Source organism: Orcinus orca, chromosome 19, assembly GCF_937001465.1.
Source record: "Orcinus orca chromosome 19, mOrcOrc1.1, whole genome shotgun sequence".
Taxonomy (NCBI): Eukaryota; Metazoa; Chordata; class Mammalia; order Artiodactyla; family Delphinidae; genus Orcinus; species Orcinus orca.
In genome coordinates, this window is record NC_064577.1 from 42261734 (window position 1) to 42280943 (window position 19210).

Below are 19210 nucleotides of genomic sequence, written 5' to 3' on the forward strand. Positions count from 1 at the left end.
ATTATTAACTAAATAGCATAATTTAAGATATTAAAGCCCTAACAAAGGCTTTTAGATAAGTCTGAATAAGAAGGGAGTGAAAACTTGTGTAGAATTTGATTTGAAATGAACAGACTATAAATGGAAAGAGGTAGAATATAGAATTGGATCAGTGATAAGTTGTGAGTTTAGATGAGGAGATTATATTAATAGGTCCATACAGATAGATGTTATATGGTATGCTTAATGCAAAAACTTCAACACAAATCAAAAAATAAAATTAACAAAAAGGTTAGTGATGTGAATTTGGCTATTCTAACATCAGGTCCTTGAGGACCAGAGTATTTGATGTAGCAAAATATCTGGTTCATTATAGCCACCCAAGATTGGCTAATCTGGCTCATGTATTTGATACTTAAATAAAGTACTTTCATATTATCTTGATATTTTGGTCTTAATCTAGAATTTGACCTATAGTGTATACCTCTCATTTCTTGGCAATATAAGCAAGTAGAGCACTTTATGGAACACTTTTATTTTCTGCCTAATTTGGGGGTCAAATTAATATGCTATAGTTTATTGTGAAATGTGAGGCTATATAGTCAGTCATTCCTTCAGCATATAAAATCTTTTTTAAAAATTCATTCATTTTTTCATTCATTACCAGACATTTATTGAGAGTTTCTATGTGTGAAGATGTCAGATGAAATAAGCTTTTGAAATAGAAAGCTTGTCATGTAAAAATGAAAAGACAATGCATATAATAAATCAAAAACTATAATTTTTTTCTTTTCTCACAATTTGTGATCCTAAATATTTTCTATCCAGAGATTCTTTATGTTACTAAATTTTGTTATTTGTGCTGTAATAATATCCCTTCTGTCTGATATGGTTGAGAAATGGGTGGTTCACAAATAATGAATTTTACAGGTATTGGCATATTTCTCATTTAATATGTGACCTTTTATTTCAACAATATTGGATAGAAATCTTTCTAAGAGTATTTATTACACAGCCCCCTGCTTTGTAAACAAGGTCCACAAGAGAAAACTTTATCTTGGTGACCCAGGCTCACTATTTTGACCATCAGGTAATGTATTGTTCTATAGTATTTTCTCACGGGGTTTTGAACTGTGTAGAGCTGAATGCCCCTACACTAAATATTCCCAGGTTATTGTGTAACTTTTGTTTCCTTCTTGATGTCAGCTTCTCACCACATGACTTTCGTGGTAGCCATTTTTCATTTCTGGGTTTCTTTCTATGCTCTGGATGGTTGGGGTTTACAGAGATATAGCCTCCAGATGGTAGAGTTTACTAGCCCTGTATTATGAACATGTGAATGTTGAAATGGTAAAATTCAAAGGAACAAAAGCCCCAGAAAGGCCATGGGGTCCACGTAGAACATAATTTTAGAAAATTCCCATTTGTGCTTCCTATAATCTAATATGCTGTTTCACACTTCCATGTCTTTGCTAAAAATTTCACCCCATTCTTTACCTAGTTATGCCTACTCATCTTTCGAGACTCTTCTGAGGCATCATCACTGTGAAGGACTTCCTTCTCATGACTTTCCCTGGTGGTCATTTTTTTGAAAAGTGGTCACCACTTCTGCTGGTGGTCATTCTACTCAGTCCTGTCACCTCCCTCCAGCTAGGCTAAGGACCTTTCCTTACTGTGCATACTTCTGCCAATTGTATTGAAATTATTTATTAATTTAAGTGTTTATTCCCCCACTGGTCTTTAAGCTTCTGAGGGCAGAAACTGTGTCTTATTTTTGTATGCTCAGTGCTAAGAACAGTTTCTGGTTTATAAAAGACCTTCAGAGTTTGTTGCATTCAGGTTTTAAAATGGTGCTGAAAAGTAATTTTCATGTTTATTGTGATGCCTTTTAGTTAATTAATTTTTGTGAGTAAGGGATTGGTGCTAGCAATTCTTTGTTAGAACTCAGAAAAATTTTAAAGTACTTAAGTGGTATAACAAAAAGAGAAAACTTAGAAAAAAATGTTATTGGTTTTTAGGCTAGAATATCACTTAATGCTAAATCTTATCTTTACATCAGCCGGTTTCAGGATCACATATTAGTCCATTAAAATATGGATCAAATATGAGGGGAAACTTTCTTTCTCAATCAATAAGATATATAGATGGTGCTATAAAATTAGCATACACTTTTCCAGTGATACCTTTTTTAATACATTGTTATAAGCTTGTCATCAGTGTATAAATGTATATATTTACACTTACTTAGGACTAAAAGATTATTGGTAGATCTTTTATCAGACACCCAATATTAATAGGCTGCTGACTCAAGCTGTAGTTCTAGACCATGTATGGGAAGAGCTGAGTGATTAACACAGAAACCGGCCTGTAGTAAGTGCCCAAGAAATGCTTCTTGGGTATGCTAAATATTCATTAATTATTGTGAAAAGAGACTCTAAACATCACAAGGACATAGAGTATACTCTGCTATCAAGCCTTTTAAAAATACAACTCTCTCATTAACTGGTACATTCATAGTAATTAGAAATCATAAGGATGACCCTAAGGCCTTTTGAATCACTTTTTAAAAAGGATGAAATGATGAAACAATAATCATATTTCTGTTATATGTGGATTATTTGAAAAGTGATCTATATATAACTCTATTAATTATTATTGCTATATAATCTATCAAAATATTTTAATCCCCAGTGATCCTGAATGAGATCATTTTTTCAGCCTTAATTGAAATCTGCTTTTTTCATCCAAAATTAAAGTTCTACACCAGAGTGGTATAGGGTAAATTGAAATAATTTGGAGTTGATACCATATTATATTGGATATGTGTCCCATCTAGGAAATATAAAAAACTAAGTGTTTAATAAGGGGTATGAAACAGAATAAAAGCATTTTTGGAGCAGTACTTTTTACTCATTGTCAAAAATTCAAAATCAGCTTACCTGGCAGCATATCACAAATTGTATTTATTAACAAGTGTTCTTAGAGATAACATTTTTGGCACATCAGGTTATTTGTAGGTTTATAAAAGAAACTTTTGTAAAATAAGAGAAATGGAAAACATTTCAATAGCATCACTGATGAAATAGCACGTAACAGTATTTTCTACTCTTAACTCTTAATTATCTAAGGATTATTTATCTAGATTTCTTGCTTATTTTGGTCATTAGTACACCTGTAACCCCATCTAGACTGTGAAGTTCCAAAGTGTAGGGATCTTTTTATCACCAGTGATAACTAGTACCCAGCCTGGTCCCTAGCACATAGTAGGACTGTAGTCATATTTATTGAATAAATTAATGAATGCCTGTGTGTTTGGTCATTTGACTATTTATTTGTTCAGCTTTTATGGTAAAGATAGTGAAGAAAATAGTGACATGGAACCTAGTTAATTTTGCTGGTTAATTCGTCAGAGGTGCTGTTAAAGGTTTGATAGAAGAGTTTGGAATGTTGGATAAATCCCACAGGATGAACACTGTTATCTTTTTCTAATCCAATATTGGCTCTACTCTGGGCAAAATGATGTAGTGAAATCTAACTTTTGGGTTTGTTTAAAAATTTTACTACATTCTTTGCAGTGTTACAGTGGAGCACTGCAATTCCTACAGTAAACTATTTCTTCACAACAAATGTGTTGCTTCTTAAAGTTGAGCATATCATATTTTACTTAACTTGAGTTCTGTATCACAGCACTATCAGTTTATTTGCAAAGTATTATCTATTTGAGAGACTATTGACATAACAGAATATTTGGCACATCTGAACAATTTTACAAGGGCAAGTAAGCACAGGAAAAAATATACCAGTGCAGAGCCACAACCTTACTCATGTCACACTTATAAATTTTTAGTATTTTCAAAGCCTTGGTTAAAAAGTTTTATTTTTAGGTCAGAATATAAACTTTTTTAATTTTTTTTTTTTTTTTTTTTTTTGCGGTACGCGGGCCTCTCACTGTTGTGGCCTCTCCCGTTGCGGAGCACAGGCTCCGGACGCGCAGGCTCAGCGGCCATGGCTCACGGGCCTAGCCGCTCCGTGGCATGTGGGATCTTCCCGGACCGGTGCATTAATATTTGCACTGATACGTAATGCGTAAATGATACGCATGAAAGTCAAATGAAATTTAAATCAAGCCTCTGATGTACATTTGTGGTGCTATCTACACTGTATACAAGCATATAATCAACTATTAATGAGCATTAACAAATGGTTCTTTAATTACAGAAATAAAGGCAGATGATGGGAAAAATGATTAGTTGTTAAATATTAGAAAAATTAGTTTTTCAGACTGTAGCTATTATATTTTACATCAGCTATGATACAACTCCACGTCTATAAAAAATATTTATAGGTTGGTGAGCATGATCTTTTTTTCCTGTCCACAGAGTCTATTTTTTTCCTGTGCATATTTGCTCATGTAAAATTATTTAGGTAAGAATATCACTAGAGAGACACAAGAGGGAAGAGATATGGGAACATATGTATATGTATAACTGATTCACTTTGTTATAAAGCAGAAACTAACACACCATTGTAAAGCAATTATACCCCAATAAAGATGTTAAAAAAAAAAAAAAGAATATTGCTAGAGAGACCACTGCTAGGTCTACCTAGCTGTTGGCCCTTTCCTTCCTTTGCCTCAGATCAGTACCTGGCAGCCTTTTAGGAAGCTGTTCCTCATTCTAGGTTGGAATCTCTCTCTTTTCTGAAACTTAATAATATTTTATGTCATCTAATGACTGCTAGAACCTAACTGCATTTTATGTACAAACATAAAATATTCTTGCATGGTTTTAATACAATCTAAATTATTTAAGAATGCAACTACTATATAAATTAAGAGAAGCTGATTCTTTCTTTAGTTCGGAGCCGAGACTTTTGCCATTATTGATGCTGCCTGTATCTTGCATTTTTTGTCTCTTGCATTCATGATGATTCTATAAACATATCTGACCACCTTCTTTTATGTCTTCTAGAATAATTGGTCTGGTACATTTACATATTAAAATACAGATTATTTTATTATCATTTATTTCACCTTTATGTTAGGGCTTTATTTTTAGAAAACTTGGATAGGTTATATTTAATTTACAATAATAAAGAGGTATTATAAAGTATTTTTTCTAAAAGAGGGGGCACTTGGTCTTGGTAAGGCTGAGAACTACTCTAAGTTTATTATACTACGAGAGCCAGCCACAGCCTGAATAAGATAATGTGTACGAAAATCACCTTGTATCTACTAGACACAAAGTTAGGGTCTGTTTAATTCATAACTTATTTACAAGGATCCTTTAGACCCTTGCTAATCTGTAAGTATTGTGTATGGACCAGCAGCATTGGCAACATCTGGAACATGTTACAAATGCAGAATCTCAGGCCAGACTTGCTGAATCAGAATCTGCATTTTAACAAGATTCCTAGGGCATTCTTGTGCACACTGAAGTCTGATAAGCATTGCCCACAGTTTGAAAAGTATTAGTGAAACTTATTATCACTCTCATAGCACATGTTGGATTAGTAGTGCATCATCTTTATATATGTATTTAGAATATATTTTTTATTGTTTAAATGCTGGTTTTAAAAGATAGCTGAGCAATGAAGTTTTAGAACATTCAATTTTGACTTACCTTGTAATACAACATTTATAACACAATATAATTCAAAAGCCAGAAATCTTTATTCATTCATTCCTCATTCAAAAATATTTATTGAATGCCTGTTATGTGTCATGTATGCAAAATACTGGCAATACAATGGTGAACAAGACAGCAGTGCTTTTGCCCTCATGGAATTTACAGTCAGTTGAAGAAGATAGGTTCCCAAACAAATAAATCTCCAATGAAATAATTAAAATTATTTGAAGTGCTATGGAGGAAATTAAAAAGTGCTAAAATGGAGAATAATGGTTGGTGCAGGGTTGGTGAACCTCTCCTCTGAATAAAAGGTCTGGCTAGAGATAGAAATTTGGTTATCCTCAGCCCATAGATGATATTTAGTGCCATGGGAATGATTAGGATCACCTAAAGAGAGAATGTATTGTGAGAAGGGGGCTCGGGTTTGAGCCCTGAGAAGCATCTTACTTAGGTGGTCAGATAGAGGAGGAGGGGCTAGCATGAGAGGAACAGCATAGCAAGACCGGTGAAAAACCAGCAGTGTGGTGTAACAGAAATTCAGGAGAGGAGAGTGTTTCATGAAGGAGTGGGTGGTTAGCTATGTTGAATGTTGCTGGAAAATCAAGTAAGGTGAGGACAAAAAGTGGGGGTTGGTTTTGGCAACATAAAACTTGCTAGTGACCTTAACAAAAGTGTTTTTTTGTGTAGTTGTGGGGATGGAAACCTAATTGAAAGTGGGAATGGGAATAGAGGAAGTAGAAACATTGTTACAGACCATTTCCCCAGAAGTTTAGCTAGAAAGTAAAGCGGAGAAATAAGTGGGGCTGTTGCTGGAGAGAAATGTGGATGTGGATCGAGAGATTTCGTTTGTTTGTTTTTGTTTTCCAAAGATGAATGGCACAAACTATCTGTAGCCTAAGTTTAGTGGAAAAAAAAAATCAAAGATCAAAATTGAAACATCTTTTTTTAAATAAATAAATAAATTTATTTATTTATTTTTGGCTGTGTTGGGTCCTTGTTGCCTCGCGTGGGCTTTCTCTAGTTGCGGCGAGTGGGGGCTACTCTTCGTTGCAGTGCACGGGCTTCTCATTGCGGTGTCTTCTCTTGTTGCAGAGCATGGGCTCTAGGCGCACAGGCTTCAGTAGTTGTGGCACGTGGGCTCAGTAGTTGTGGCTTGCGGGCTCTAGATCACAGTCTCAGTAGTTGTGGCGCACGGGCTTAGTTACTCCGCGGCATGTGAGATCTTTCCAGACCAGGACTCGAACCCGTGTCTCCTGTATTGGCAGGCAAATTCTTAACCACTGCGCCACCAGGGAAGTTCTGAAACAGATCTTGAAATCTCAATTATCAGGAAAATTTGATTGAAGAATTATCTATCACTGAAAATATCTTCATATTTATTTGGTACATAACATGTAAATAAATTTCGTGTCAGAATTTTTATATGGCATCCATTCAGTGGATGGTTGGTATAGATATACGGTATAAAGACGCTATAGAAGACTCATGAGAAACCCTTGAAATTCAGACCTTTTTTTTAAAGTGGGAAGATACTGCTATAATTGCATTTCTAAGGTTTGGGATTTTTTTTTTTTTTTTTTGGCCGTGCTGTGTGGCTTGCAGAATCTTAGTTCCCCGATCAGGGATTGAACCCCGGGCGTCAGCAGTGAAAGCACCGAGTCCTAACCACTGGACTACCAAGGAACTCCCCTGGGATTTTAGATATTTGAAAATGTTTGTGTTCAATAGATTTTTTTAAATTAAGGAGTAACATACGATGAAGTATACCTTTCTTACATATATAGGTTGATTAATTTTTACCTATATATATTTTTACCTATACTCCTTCTAGGTCAAGATATGAAACATTTTACACCAGAAACTAACACAGCATTGTAAATCAACTGTACTCCAATAAAATAAATTTTTTCAAAAGCTATGGAACTTTTGCATCACCCCAGAAGATTCCCTTGTGCCCATTTATAAAACCTCCCTTGGGCTTCCCTGGTGGCGCAGTGGTTGGGAGTCCGCCTGCCGATGCAGGGGACGCAGGTTCGTGCCCCGGTCCGGGAGGATCCCACGTGCCGGAGAGCGGCTGGGCCCGTGGGCCATGGCCGCTGGGCCTGCGCATCCGGAGCCTGTGCTCCGCAGCGGGAGAGGCCACAGCAGTGAGAAACCTGCGTACCACACACACATAAAAAAACCAAAAAAACCTCCGTTTACCCCAGGTAAAACACTATTCACACTTCTGTTGTCATAGATCAGTTTTCCTGTTCTTGAATTCCATATAAATCACACAGTAGGTAATTTTTTGGTGTCCGGCTTCTTTTGCTCAAGATACCTTTGAGATCCATCCATATTGTTACATTTATTAGTACTTCATTCTCTTTTATTATTGAATAGTATGAATGTACCACAATTTGTTTATACATAGTACTGTTGATGGCCATTCGACTGTTTCCAGTGTTTGTCTATATGATGAACATTCTTATACATGTCTTTTGGTGGACATATACATTCATTTCTCTTGGATGTGTATCTAGGACTAGCATTTCTGGGTCATAGGGTAGGTGTGCATTTAGCTTTGATACATACTGCCAAACAGTTTCCAAAGTGGTTAGAGACAGTTTACCCTCCCACTGGCACTGTCTGAGAGTTCCAGTTGTTCCACATCTTGTCAACACTTGCTATTGTCAGTCTTTTTAATTTTAGCCATTCTGGTGGTATTTCATTGTTTTAATTTGTAGTTTCCTGGTGAATAATGATGTTGAGTACCTCTTCGTATGTTTATTGGCTATTTAGATATTCTCTTTCCTGAAGTGCTGTAAGTCTTCTGTACATTTTTTAAAAAGTTGGATTGTTTGTATTTTTCATACTGATTTTGTAGGCATTTTTTAAAAATTTTAGAAACGTAGACTTTATCAGATGTGTATTGCAGATATTTTCTCTGAGTCTGTAACTTGCTTATTTATTTTCTCAATCTATTTGATAAATAGAATTCTTGATTTTTTTTTTTTTTTTTGTGGTACACGGGTCTCTCACTGCTGTGGCCTCTCCCGTTGTGGAGCACAGTCTCTGGACACGCAGGCTCAGCGGCCATGGCTCACAGGCCCAGCCACTCCGCACACGTGGGATCTTCCCAGACCGGGGCACGAACCCGCGTCCCCTGCATCGGCAGGCGGACGCTCAACCACTGCGCCACCAGAGAAGCCCAGAATTCTTGATTTTAATGAAGACTAACTTATCACTTTTTTTTCTTTTGGGATTAAGTGTACCTTATGTCCTGCTTAAGAAATCTTTGCCTATCCAAAGCCATGAAAATATTCTCTTGTATTTTCCTCTAGAAATTTGATTGTTTTAAGTTTCACATTTAAGTCTATTACCCACTTCAAATTGATGATTCTTGACATCATAAGAACATCATAACTGTTTTTGACATCAGTTATTTTTTATCAGAAACTAGGCATTTTACAGTTACAAAATGAAAATCTTACTTGGAATATGTTGGATTCAACCACTTATGCACAGTTTTTCAAAGTATCAATGACATGAAATGCCCATTCTTCCTTTTCTCTCTACATGTTCATTTGCTGGCATGTGATATCCATGCTAAAATATAAATATACTTATTTTTCTACAACTTTAGAGTAACTGACCTTTCAAGGAAAATAACACTAGATATTGAATTTGCTGTTTTAGACCTGTGCCCCACAGTCTATAATTTCTTCACTAGACTTTAATCTAGGGAAAAAATGGAATATTTTGTAAAAAAGGGTAAGGTAGGAAGTATTGAAATGGTAACGTGGGCTGTATTTGATTTGATGTTCTTAGACAAGTAGTCTTGATGTTTCTTAACCTTTACCTTAATCCAAGAAGGAAGGGAAGGAAGTATTTCATGGCTGGAGAGACTACTCTCATTTTAAGGCATGCCCCCCTTTTTCTTTTTCTTTTTAAAATTATTTATTTATTTAGCCCCCCTTTTTAATATCTTCCTTTCCTCTCAGTCATAGTCACTTGAGGTGTTTGAAATTAATTGGGTCTAAAATTTCTTCTGGTTCTGACTTTCTTCTAAGATTTATAATCTGTATAGGAAAGCACCTTAAAACATTATTTAAATTCTTTGAAACAAAGGTGAAACTCAAGAAAGGAATCCTGCTTCTCTTCATAATGTGCCACTGACATTGTACCTTTGGACATTGACATGATTTTATATTTTTTTTCATTCTTTGTGTCTTAAATTTCGTTTGTAAAATGGGGAGAATAATAAATGCCATTGCACGTGTTTATCTTCCAGAGATGCTATGAGATAATACGAAATCTCATTTGCACTCCTGGGCTAAGTGCTTGATGCCACATTTTTGGAGGACCACAGGCAAACAAAACCGGGTTCAGAAGAAAGCTGTCACCATGGTTAGGGAACTGAGTGGTAGCATTTGTGTAATAACTTATTCTGGATGTTCCCAGAAAGCTGAACTAGGACCTGAAATGGACAGTTTAAGAAATTTGAGTTTCACTACATTTAAGGAGGAACTTTTTAAACCATTAGAGTTTTTCTGAAATGGAAAGGTATAACTTCTGTACACTTGGAAGTGTCTAAGCAGAGACTTTACAACCCAAATAGGGAGATATTGGAGGAAATTCAAGTATCAAATGGCAGAGGAAGGAGAGGTAAGGTAGTTAAGATACCTACTCCAATTCTAATATTCTAATTTCATTGGTTATAGGGATCATTTTTTTAAATTATTATACAGAACTGTTCTTGTGACGGTAAGATTCCAGGTATGATTGTATGTGGTAGTAATAAAGGGAACTCATGAAGGATCTTTCAGAAATAGTAGCTAACACTTCTGTGCCACATTTGTCGTCCTGAATGTGAATGTTTCAATTATGAATACATTTTTGTAGTCAGCGACTCAGTTTCCAAAGCTTTTTATTAAAAAGTAAAAGTGGACATTTTAGATTTTAAAAAGAGGTATGGGGAGAGAGGAATCAGTTTATTGTTATGAAGGTAAAGGAGAATGTCAACGTTCAGAGACGGCTTTCTGGCAGCTGTCAGGCACCAGTGCTGCTGACAGCTGGCAAACTCAGTACATGATTCTTTCTGAGATTGACATTTTGCTCTCCTTTAGCATCTACACTTCCTACTGGGAAAACAGACCCACAAGTGGAAATCTGATCTCTGAAATTAAGAGTAGAATTGTATTAGCTGGTATTCTTAATTGAACGATGATTTCTTAAAGTATCAAAATAAAGACAAGTTTATAACCATTTGAATTAAAAATATGGTTGCCAATTTTGTTGCTAATGTAAATATTTGATTTTGTTGGTAGATAACATATTATTCACATGTGAATTTTGACAAAATCTCAATTAACCAGACTCCTGCCATTTCCAAGTTTAAATTTTGTTCGTAATCTACCCCTTTTCATTTTGCAACACATAAAATACTAGAATCTCAGAGAAAAATCTTGGTATCTTTTAAAAAGAATTCTAACTAGTGAATTTTTTAAAATAGCATCTTTGTTGAGGGAAAGAAAATCTGAAGGAATAAAAACAAATTTGTAATTGTCATCTCTCAGTAAGCATGTGATGAGATTGTTTTCAATTCTGGAAGAAAACAATTTGAGATTGCTAGTAAAGCTTTGAATTTATAGAGTGCTTGGGATACAACAAAAGAAATAACCTTTAACTTTTACAGTCTAATATATTTGTGAACTGTGTCAGTAAGAGACTAGTTATACCTTTCACAAGATTTGTTATTTAAGAGGTAAAGTGTCAGTGGAAAACACTAATGATTTAATTAAACCAAAAATATATCAGGAGTTAGTTATTTAGTTACGGGAAGAGCAGGGGGGCAATTGATATGAAAGAGTGTTAACTAGGGTTTTCTGCTTGATTGTAATGTTGGCTTTTAAATGAGGTAAGAAAAATGATTTTACCTAATGATATCAAAAAATCCCAATGTATATGCTGAGTTTATATTTGTACACATACAAAGGTACATTTTAAAATATTTTATCTGGATGTTTGGCATCATGTGGGGTTATTTTTTAACCCTCTGAAAAGTCACATTAATTTTTTAATCAGTGAAATTTGTAAAATGCTTCGTATGAAGGGTGCTGTTTAGATCCTTTATCTTTTTGATCACTGCATTAATGGAAAATGCTTTTGCCTGAAATTCCAATTGCAGGAGTTTTGGAAATATTGATAGAAGATGGTCATTGTTAAGCTGTTTCCTAGTATAATATCTTTAGAATTTTGGTTGATATTTAGTTTTTATACATGGTTTGATCTACTTGTTTTTTCCTGACCCAGAGTTTTTTTTTTTTTTTTTTTTTTTTTTTTTTTTTGCGGTACGCGGGCCTCTCATTGTTGTGGCCTCTCCCGTTGCGGAGCACAGGCTCCGGACGCGCAGGCTCAGCGGCCATGGCTCACGGGCCCAGCCGCTCCGCGGCATGTGGGATCCTCCCGGACCGGGGCACGAACCCGCGTCCCTAGCATCGGCAGGCGGACTCTCAACCACTGCGCCACCAGGGAAGCCCCTGACCCAGAGTTTTAATGTTTGTTTTAAATAAATAGCTTTGCAGTGAGTGGTACCCCAAGCAGCAATGAGATATTCTAAAATCTAGAGCTGTGCTATTCAGTAGAACTTTCTACAGTGATGGAAATATTCTTTATCTGTGCTATCCAATATGAAAGCCCCTAGCTACGTGTTCTGTTGAGTACTTAAAATATGGTTGGGGGGACTTCCCTAGTGGCGCAGTGGTTAAGAATCCGCATGCCAATGCAGGGGAGCCGGGTTTGAGCCCTGGTACGGGAAGATCCCACATGCCGCGGAGCAACCAGGCCCGTGAGCCACAACTACTGAGCCTGCGCCCTAGAGCATGCGAGCCACAACTACTGAGCTCGTGTGCCACAACTACTGAAGCCCGCACGCCTAGAGCCCGTGCTCTGCAAAAAGAGAAGCCACCACAATGAGAAGCCCACGCACTGCAAGGAAGAGTAGCCCCCGCTCGCTGCAACTAGAGAAAGCCTGTGCGCAGCAATGAAGACCCAACGCAGCCAAAAATAAATAAGTAAAAGACTTGACCTTTTAAAAAAAAAAATGTGGTTGGGTAACTGAGAAACTAAATTTTTAATTTTTATTAACTTAAATTTAAACTCAAATTGGCACATGTAGCTAGAGGCTATTATACTGGACAGTTCAGTATTAGTGCTAGTATTAATAATAGATTTAGAGCAGGTCTTGGTAAACTTTTTCTGTAAAGTACCAGATAGTGAATGTTTTAGGCTTTGCAAGCCATATAGTCTCTGTTACAAGTACTCAACTCTGCTGTTGGAATACAAAGGCAGTCATAGACAACGGGTAAATGAACGGATTTGGCTGTGTTCCAATAAAACTTTATTAACACTGAAATTTGAATTCCATCTAATTTTCAAGTCGCATGAAACAGTATTCTTCTGATTTTTTTCAACCATTAAAAAATGTAAAAATCATTCTTAGTTCACAGGCCATACAAAAGCAGGTGATAAGCTATAGTTTGCAGAACCTTGACCTAGAGTGTTTATAAGTAGCAAGGATAGAGATATAAAAATTCATGTGTTAATTCAACAAATTTATTGAGTGGCTATCACAACTGGGCACTATTTTGAGAGCTGAAGATACAGCAAAATAGCAATAAAAATTACAGTCAACATCCATGTTTTCACGGAGTTTACATTCTGGTGGGGGGAGACAGATTTTAAAAATGAACAAATGTATGTCAGGTGGTGAAAATGAAATTTTTAAAAAATAAATTTATTTATTTATTCATTTTTATTTTTGGCTGCCTTGGGTCTTCGTTGCTGCGCAGGGGCTTTCTCTAGGTGCAGTGAGTGGGGGCTACTCCTCATTGAAATGCACGGGCTTCTCATTGTGGTGGCTTCTCCTGTTGCGGAGCACAGGCTCTAGGTGTGCGGGCTTCAGTAGTTGTGGCATGTGGGCTCAGTAGTTGTGGGTCACAGGCTCCAAACCGCAGGCTCAGTAGCTGTGGTGCACGGGCTTAGTTGCTCCGTGGCATGTGGGATCTTCCTTGACCAGGCCTTGAACCCGTGTCCCCTGCACTGGCAGGTGGATTCCCAACCACTGTGCCATCAGGGAAGTCCGAAAAAGAAATTTTATGAAGAAAAATAAAGAGAAAAGAAAGTGCCAATGGAGGATGACATTTTATTATAGGGTAGTTAGGTAAAGCTTGTTCAATAAGGTGACTTTTGAGCACACACCTGAATGAAGAAAGGAAGTGGGCCACGTGGCTATCTAAGGGAAGAACATTTTGGTCAGAGGGAAGAGTAAAAGCAAAGGTCCTGAGGCAGGAGCATGCTTTACCAATTCATGTAAAAGGAGAGATGTAGAAAACTGACAAGAATTGTATTTCAACAAAATTAACCCACTTTGGAATTCTTCCATCATTTGCATCAGATATGTATAAATATCAGTAAAGGGAACTATATTTCTATCAAAAGCAATATAGGGACCTTTCCTTCTTAGCTTTCTAGAGCATTCTTTTTGTAAAATAGTTTAAAACTATGTAGACTGCCAACACATTAAAAAAGACCCCAGTAGACCCCATCATGGAAACTTTTTGAAGTCTTTTTTGGACTGAAGTATGAAGGAATTACAAAATGATCCATTAAAAACTGTAAAACTTTTGCTGCACTTAGAAATGTTTAACAGGTTTCTGTTCTTCAGATGGGAATTCCTTTACCATCTGTTCACTACTGGACTTCATATGTTTATAAAGACCTTTGAGTTCAAGGGGGGGAAATGCACTTCAGTCTATTTTGTCCTTGTCTTTTAAGTATTTTTTAGCACCTAAGAAGAACATCCATGTAGCCTAATTATAGATGGCTTTAATGTCTCCTTCAAGTTCTGAATACTCAGATAGTCAAATCTTTTTCTCTTGGAAACTGTACTCAGTTCCTCCTGGTGTTATTTACAGCACACAAAGGCTGCTTGAAAAAATATTGAGAGATATTTAAATGTCACTGTCAGAGTTTAAAAGGTTCAGGGGACCAGGACCTTTTTCCTTTAGGTCACCAAATCAAAAGCCATCTTGCTCTGTAGTAACTAAAAGGTGTTTTCACATGAAGGTTGTTCATGTGAAACTTTTGAGCTAGTTTTCTTTCTTTTTTTTTTTTCTGTTCAGAATCCCTTTAGTGTGCAGTTAAAAGTTTCACAGTTAGCTTTAAAAAAAAAAAAAAAAACTTAAAAAAACCCACTATCAAACTTACAGAAAAGTTGCAACACTGTACAAAAAACTATTTTTTTCCGGAAATTTTGAGAGTAAGTTGCTGACATGAAGCTCTGCTACCCTTGAATACTTTAGTGTGTCTTCTACCTTCTCCCACATAACCACAAAACAACCATCAAAATCAGGAAATTAACATTGATCTATGACTAATATTTAAAAAAAATATTTATTTATTTATTTGGCTGTGCCGGATCTTAGTTGCGGAATGGGGGATCTTCGTTGCTGGGTGCGGGATCTTTTAGTTGTGGCATGTGAAATCTTAGCTGCGGCATGTGGGATCTAGTTCCCTGACCAGGGACTGAACCTGGGCCCCCTGCATTGGGAGCACGGAGTCTTAGCCGTTGGACTACCAGGGAAGTCCCCATGACTACCATTTAATCCTCAGACCCCATTCAGATTTCTCCAGTTACTTCTATAACGTCCTTTACTTCAGGAGGATTCAGCTCAGAATCATACATTGCATTTAGTTGCCACGTCTCTTCACTCTCCTTCAGTCTGGAATAGTTTCTCAGTCTGTCACGACCTTGACACTTTTGAGGATTACAAGCCAGTTATTTTGTAAATTACCCTCAGTTAGTTTGTTTTCTCACGTTTAGATTCGTGTTGTGCATATTTGACAGGAATATCACAGAAGTGATGCTGTGGGGTTTTTTTATATATAAATTTATTTATTTATTTTAGGCTGCGTTGCAGCTTCGTTGCTGCGCGCGGGCTTCGTTGCGGCAAGCAGGGGCAACTCTTCGTTGCGGTGCGCGGGCTTCTCATTGCGGTGGCTTTTCTTGTTGCGGAGCATGGGCTCTAGGCGTGCGGGCTCAGTAGTTGTGGCTCGCGGGCTGTAGAGCGCAGGCTCAGTAGTTGTGGTGCAGGGGCTTAGTTGCTCTGCAGCATGTGAGATCTTCCCGGACCAGGGCTTGAACCCGTGTCCTCTGCATTGGCAGGCAGATTCTTAACCACTGCGCTACCAGGGAAGTATGATGCTGTGTTCTTTTCATTATCAGTGGGCACATAATTTTCATTTGTCCCATTACTGATGATGATCACTTTGCTCAGTTGCTCAGTTACAGTGGTGTCTACAGGGCTCTCCACCATATAGTTTCTCTTTTCACGTTTGTAATAATAAGTATTTTGAGGAGAAGCACTTTGAATCTATATAAATATTCCATTTGTTACTAGGCTTTCAACTTATTAACTTTCTTATTAATGTCAATATGGACTCATGAATTTCTGGTTTTTTTCAATGAGTTATAATCTAGTACTATCATAATAATTTTGATGCTCCCTTGTCTCAGATTTGGCGAGTGGAAACCCCTTCAGAATGATTTCTATATCCTTTTAACATATCCTCTTCGTTCTGTGAGCACTTCCTTGCTTTCTGGCACAACAAAATGTTCTGGTCTCACCTGTACTTTCCCTGCCCCAGGCTTCGAGTCAGCCATTTTTCCAAGGAATCTGGTTCCTTTAAGTTGAGAATGATATTTAGAAGTTAATATCTATATGCTAGAAGCTGTTGTGGTGTCACTGCTCCCAGGTGCTCTCAGTGGACAGGGCTAGAGACTATGTGTATGTATGCCATACATATACACGCATTTACATCTATATTTTGTATCAATTGATATACAGTAGAAGCCATGTGTTCCTGCCAATACTTGCATTTCCAATATAGGACCACAGGTTTCCATATTTGTAACTCCCTTCTCTGACAGAGAAAACCTGGGTCTCATTATCTGTTATTATATTTTCCTTATTTGATCAATCCTCCTTTATATAACCAGTCATCCATCGCCATTGCCATCTCCTCTTCAGTGGAGATGCTTTCCTTGCCTCATTTGGGTTTTGACATTCTGTCCTACAGCCACTGATCTATGTGGACACTCTTTTCAGCTGTTGGTGTCTGACATCCCAGTGCAAGGCTGCGCCTAATATGTGGATGCCCTCTTCACCCCACTCAAGTTTGGACACTTTGCACTGGACCGCATCCACGCACACAAACTCTCCTCACTCCATTTGGGCTCCTTGGTGCCAGCCCCCACTGTCCCTGTGCAGGTACCTTGCTCACCCTGTTTACTCTCTGAAACCGGAGCACCCCCAGGCATAGATGTCCTCTTCACTATGCTCAGGCTCTGACTCTTCATGCTAGGCCATCACTTACTTGGATATCCTCTTCATGCCTCTCAGACTGTAACACTCCAGGCCACGTAATTCTCCCGCCCTTCTTATCTGTCTCAGGCTCTGACTTCCTATGCTGTCTGCCCTTCATATAGAATCCCTCCTCATTTCATTCTGAATGCCCACCACACACAGGCACACTCTTCATGCTGGTTGGTCTCCAGCAGCCTGCCTAACCTGTCCCCATTCCTTGTATAGATGTTTCTTTCACCCATTTTGGGTTTTGACCCCACATAGCAGGCTGCCCCTTTGCTTACTTTAAAAATACTTGTATTTTCCCTGCCTTTATGCTTTGCTGCTAACATTTAATGGGTGGTGTGTTAAACTTTTAAAATTAGGATAGAATGTAAGTACAGTGACTACATTTTTCAAAACAATAATTGGAATATGTCTGAAATATGGTATAGAATATTTGAAATCAGTGCTATCCGGAGCAGTTTTGGGTATATGATCACCATTAAAATAAAGAGCAGGGACTTCCCTGATGGTCCGGAGGTTAAGACTCCGGGCTCCCAATGCAGGGAGCCCAGGTTCGATCCCTGGTCAGGGAACTAAATCCCGCATGCCGCAATTAAGAGCCCGCATGCCGCAACCAAAGATTCCGCATACCACAGCTGAAGATCCTGCACCCTGCAACAAAGAACCTGCACGTGGCAACGAAGGTCCCGCATGCCGCAACTAAAGACCTGGTGCAGCCAAATAAATAAATAAATATTAAAAAAAAAAAAGAACAAAGGAGAGTTTCAATTTCTTTCTTTCTTTCTTTTTTTTGGCTGCACTAGGGTCAGTAGTTGCAGTGCATGGGCTCAGTTGCCCCGTGGCATGTGGGATCTTAGTACCCTGACCAGGGATTGAACCCATATCCCTTGAATTGGAAGGTGGATTCTAAACCACTGTGCCACCAGGGAAGTCCCAAGAGTTTCAATTTCTAGTAGTAGAAGAGTACCTCCTATTGAACCAAACTTCCAACAGATAACAATTATAGGTTCTGGACAAAATATGAAAAAAATCTGTTACCTGTTACCAACTTGTTTTTATGGATTTTTTGCCCAAGGGCAGGCCCCAGTTTTAGCATCAGGGTGACCAAAACTTGAGTAGATAATCCACAGTTTTACTAGCTTAAGAAATGATAGCAATCACAACAGTTGGGAGGCAAAGGGGGAAATCCTAGAATGGAGAGGGCAGAGAGGGCTTTTTGTGTATAAATTCTCTGGCTGGACCAAATCTTTAGCTAATCCTTGAACTACACATGTATGGGTCATACCCTGAGCAATCCATCAGAGGTGAAAGTAACTGAATAGAGATTTACACTTCTGCAAGAGCGACCAACTTGTCCCAGGTTCCCTGAGGCTGTGAAAGTTCTGGGGTCTGGGAAAATCCTCAATCCCAAGTATACTGGGACAATTGGTTATGCTAGCTGCTGCCCACCACAAATGAAACAGAATTTGAGTTTAACTACATGCTTTAAAAGGTAAAATAAACAAAGAAAAGATCCTATATGCTTCAAAAGAACATAACAGACTCCAGAAATTCTGTAATATCTTTATAATGTCCAGGGTACAATCCAAAATTATTAGGTTATATGAAGAAACAAGAAAATGTGACCCATACTCAAGAGAAAAGGAAACCAAAGATGACTGAGCCCAAAGTGACAGGTATTGGACAAGGATCTTAAACAAGTATAATAATTATACTCAAAGATGCAAAGGAGGGCTTCCCTGGTGGCGCTGTGGTTGAGAGTCTGCCTGCCGATGCAGAGGACGCGGGGTCGTGCTCCTGTCTGGGAGGATCCCACGTGCCGCGGAGCGGCTAGGCCCGTGAGCCAAGGCCGCTGAGCCTGCGCATCTGGAGCCTGTGCTCCGCAATGGGAGAGGCCACAGTGATGAGAGGCCTGCGTACCACAAAAAAAAAAAAAAAAAAAAAAAGATGCAAAGGAAAATATGCTTGTAATGAATTAACAAACAGGAAATCTAGCAGAGAGACTAGAAAAAAGAACAAAATGGAAATTCTAGAACTAAAAATTACAATATCTGAAATAGAAAACTCACTGGATAGGCTTGACAGCACATTAAGATGAGGTAAGAAAGAGTAAGTGAACTCAAAGATTTATCAATAAAAATATTCAATCTGAGCAACAGAGGAAAGAATTTGGGGGGGGGGAGAATAGAA

The 19210-nt window shown here is 37.8% G+C and overlaps 1 protein-coding gene across 3 annotated transcripts in view; it reads left to right on the top strand.

Annotated features, from left to right (window-relative positions):
- IKZF3 (IKAROS family zinc finger 3) overlaps positions 1-19210 on the top strand; it is an 88997-nt gene that overhangs the window by 1814 nt on the left and 67973 nt on the right. The gene's annotated exons all lie outside the window — the stretch shown is intronic.